Below are 4,766 nucleotides of genomic sequence, written 5' to 3' on the forward strand. Positions count from 1 at the left end.
CCCCCCAACTGCTCTTCCCTGCAGGCCTGGGTCCGCCCCAACTGCCCTCCCTTGCAGGCCTGGTCCCTCCCAACTGCCCTCCTCTGCAGGCTTGATAGCCCCCAACTGCCCTCCCTTGCAGGCCTGGTCCCTCCCAACTGTCCTCCCCTGCTGGCCATCTTGTGGAGACGATCTTGTGTCCATATGGGGGAAGCCATCTTTGACCACATGGGGGCAGCCATCTTGTGTGTTGGAGTGATGGTCAATTTGCATATTACTCTTTTATTAGATAGGATAATGTGGGCAACTTTCTTCGGTTGTCCCGAATCCGGGTTCATCCAACACCAGCTGCCTCCACCATGCTGCCAAAGTTCGACCCCAATGAAATCAAAGTCGTATACCTGAGGTGCACTGGTGGGGAAGTGGGTGCTATGACTGCCCTTGCCCCCAAGATCGGCCTCTTGGGCCTGTCTCCAAAAATGGTTGGTGATGACATTGCCAAAGCAACTGGTGATTGGAAGGGTCTGAGGGTTGCAGTGAAACTGACCATTCAGAACAGACAGGCCCAGATTGAAGTAGTGCCTTCTGCCTCTACCCTGATCATCAAAGCCTCAAAGAACTGCCAAGAGACAGAAAGAAGCAAAAAACATTAAGCACAGTGGAAATATCACTTTTGATGAGATTGTCAGTATTGCCTGACAGATGCAGCACTGATCTTTAGCTAGAGAACTCTCTGGAACCATTAAAGAGATCCTGGGGATGGCCCAGTCTGTGGGGTGCAATGTTAATGGCCGCCACCCTCATGACATCATAGATGATATCAACAGTGGTGCAGTGGAATGTCCGACTAGTTAAGAACTACAAAGGAAAATGTTTCAATTAAAGATTATTTGACAACAACAACAAAAAAAGAAGATAATGTGAAGACACACAGGATAAACCACCATAGGACTTCAGAGGGAGAGATTGGAGTCATAAAATTGAAAGCCAAGGAACGCCAAGGATTGCTGGCCACAGCCAGAGCTGGGAAGAGACAAGGCAGGACTCTCCCCTACAGATTGCAGAGGGGGCAGGCCCTACTACCACTTCAATTTTAGACTTCTGGCCTCCAGAGCTGTGAGACAATAGAGTTCTGTTTTAAGCCACCCAGTCTATGATACTTTGCTTATCAGTCCTAGGAAACTAATACAACGGTCATGTAATCCTATATAATAAAAGCCTAATATGCTAAGTGTCCGGTCATCCAGTCGGCCATTCAACCAATCAAAGAGTAATATGCTAATGATATGCTAAGGCTGCTCAACCGCTCGCTATGATGTGCACTGACCACCAGGGGGAAGATGCTCCTACTGGTAGGTTAGCTTGCTGCTGGGGTCTAGCCGATCAGGACTGAGCTAGGCTGGCCGGACATGCTCTGGAGCCCTCCTGCATCCTTCCCTGGCCCTAATCGTGTACCGGTGGGGTCCCTTGGCCTGGCCTGTACCCTCTCGCAATCTGGGCTGAGGGACCCCCTCCCCTGAGTGCACGAATTTTGTGCACCGGGCCTCTAGTTTAATATAACAGGCCTATAAAGAACTGGAACTATTTCCCTTTTCCTGGACCTAAACTTTTACAGTCCTACTTCAATTCCGTCATCGTGGGCAGATATGGGTTTACTAAGAGACAGTGTCACCTGTCACAAATGGTGAAGGGCGTATAGCTCCCTATTTTCCAGAAACAGAGAATCTGTCTCTAAAAGGCTTGACTAAATATAAATATACTTCAAGACTATGTGAAACTGTTCATCAAGTGTCATGGCAGTCACCCAAAATGAAATGCTCAAAGTGTTTAGTGAAATACTATATGCTAAATATGTTGAGTGCACTGTAACATACTCATTAGCCTATAACACAAAACACCATTTAAATCTAGACATGAAGGGAGAAACAAACCTAAGTGTCAGCCAGCTTTATACCTTCGGAGAAAATACATTAAAATATATTCATAGCATATATGCGAGGTCTTTGACGAAATATGTTTCTAATATGGGAATAAAGCTGGAAAGAACTGAAATTAACCCATTGTGTGGAAATTTCGACTTAAAATGAAGCAATTTCATCATTTCACTATAATTTTAAAAAGCTATTCAGCCAAAATAGTAAAGTATGTTTAGTACTATATTAGTAAATAATACACATAACTTGGTATGAGTTAATTTCCTTCAAGTTTTAAAAAAACTTGCTTTAGAAATTACATTGCTTAGCAGCAGTTTGCACAAATGACAAAGTATTAACAATAAAAAACAAGAAAGGTTACTACTCTACTGTATATAATTCATTTATATGACATAGCATAAACATATTTACCAAAATATGCAATTTCTTTGGTTTTGAATGTTGGTTACTGTTCAAATCATCTATCCTGACAGCTAAACAATTTTAATATATAAAGACGCTTTTTGCTTTGGGGAGTAGAAAAATGCACAATTGGGGGAGAGTCCCTCAATCCAAATATATGGTTGTGTTGTCCTATTTGCTTTTAATCATTCCTAATTCCTGAGATGCTTAACATTTTATGTTTAAATATTATCTTGGTACAAAGCGTTTCCCCTGCTTATGCATAATTTCATCTAGAAATTAGTATCTCCCACTTACAATGCATCAAAAGCTAGAAACATTTTCCTTCCTTAATGGTGTAGGAATTAGTATAATTTTAGAGCACTCAAGGATATAATTATTTACATGTACTAGAAATATTAATTAGAACTATCTGATCAAGGTATGGGGAAAGTTGGAGAAAAGGAAAAGATTCCTTGAACTTATAAATAGTTAGCTAGCTATGTTAAATGTTCCTTCAAAAGAAATGATTAGACTATGTGGACACTCCAGATTCTAGAGAAATGTGTTCCTGGAATCCTTTGAAAATTACACAGGTTTCTGTATTTTCAAAATAGTGCAAAATACTTAAAGACTGTTTATTTTATGCTAAATTTAATATGTATGTATATGTCTTTGGTATTGTGGAAGTGATAGGAAAAAATAAATGAAGTTTATTTTCTGCTAAAGTTAATATGTGTGTGTGTGGCTTTGGTATTGTTGGCAGTGATAGGAAGAAATAAATGAGGTGTTAATCTAATAAATGTGTTGCCAGTTGTGCTAAAATGGAATGCAATGCATATATGTCAATTGCATGTATATACAATTGTAATATTTTTATCGTTATTATGAAGTGTGTTTCGTTTTATACATGCATCTGCTCCTTGTGCTGATTCCTGCTCTCAGCTCAAATGCAAGTTATCATTTTTCTTCTTTTGTTTATAAAGGTACAGTTTATATTTCTTCTGTGATTGATTAAATTCCTAGAAAGTCTTGGGATTAACAATATAGTATATTTTTTTATTGAATTATTCACACACAAATGGCAGGGCCCAAAGGGGATTCAGGTTTACAGGATTTTTCTAATAAATGTGTTCCCCTTTGTATGAAAGCTGCTAATTAGTGCATTCAAACAGCTCAACAGCGAATTGTTGGAAGGCATCATATTAAGGGCTAATATAAAACTGTTTATGTGGAAGGATATATAAAAAAAGAAGGTGTTAAACCCAACACAAACTGAGTGGCAGGGGGTACCCACCAGTGCTAATTTTATGTTTGTTTGGCCTCATTTAAAGTTAAGATGTCTGTGTTATGATCATGATGTGGAACATGCCGTACATACAGATGGATGGAAATGTGTCAATTTAGGAGCTGCAATTGTCTGGCAAAGAAGTCAATGGGTAATTTTTTCAGGAAATAGCTATTCCTAAACACTAGTTTTTATTTTTAACAGAAGCCCATATGGGGGCTTAAAAATATATATGCTTTTATATATGATGGTTATAGCAGACATGCTAAAAGTTCCAATTCCTGCTAAGCATGTTCACTGAGCCTTTTATAGTATTTTATTATGCTTGTATAAAAGGGCAATAATCCATTAATAGAATTTTGCATTTCTCAAGAGAGTTTCACTGCTGAAATTCAACATGTGTTTAAATTAATCCAAGAGTTTTGGTATCAGATTCTAGTCTCAGTATTATGAATGAATCACACTGGAGGAAACCTGAAGAGGTTCCATCAATTCCTCCCAGCTTCCACACAGACCAGCTGCTAAAAAAAAACACCTTTCTATTCTCAATTCCTTCCAAGGAAATTTACCATTTTCCCAATCATCCCCACCAAAGTTTAGTGGTTGTTTTCAGGGATGACTACTTTATCATTATTGTACAGATGGTCCCTCCACTTACAATAGTTCTATTTATGATTTTTCAACTTTAAGGACATGTGAAAGTGATATGCATTTAGTAGAAACCATACTTCAGATTTTGAATTCTGATCTTTTCCTGGCTGGTCATATCCAGTCAGACGCTCTTTTGTGATTCTGGACAGTGAGCCTCAGCTCCCAGTCAGCCACCTAATCACTAGGGTAAACAACCATACTCTACTGTGTAGTATGAAATTCATTTCAATTCACATTTTCAGTTCATGATGGGTTTGTTGGGTAGTAAACCCATCACAAGTTGAGGAGTATCTGTACTTCCTTGGCCAGACAATATCACCTCAAGTGAAGCACAGAGGGACCAATAGATAACCTGCAGGAAAACATTTTTACTAAATATCATCCTTTATTGCATCAAAGTGTACAAATTTCAAATATACTTTCTTACTAGCTTTAGTTCTTATCATAATGGCTTCTACTATTCTATATAAGTACTCAGTGTTAGAAAGGTTTTTGTTAATTTCGTTTTGTTTAAATTTTAGTTTCTTTAAAAA

The 4,766-nt window shown here is 38.6% G+C and overlaps 1 pseudogene across 1 annotated transcript; it reads left to right on the forward strand.

Moving 5' to 3' along the window:
* Positions 1-288: 288 nt before the first annotated feature.
* Positions 289-834, forward strand: LOC307111509 (large ribosomal subunit protein uL11-like; annotated as a pseudogene). Its single transcript has one exon. The product of its transcript is annotated as a large ribosomal subunit protein uL11-like (transcript).
* The last annotated feature ends 3,932 nt before the right edge of the window (positions 835-4,766 follow it).

Source organism: Cnephaeus nilssonii (genome assembly GCF_951640355.1).
Source record: "Cnephaeus nilssonii genome assembly, chromosome: 15".
Taxonomy (NCBI): domain Eukaryota; kingdom Metazoa; phylum Chordata; class Mammalia; order Chiroptera; family Vespertilionidae; genus Cnephaeus; species Cnephaeus nilssonii.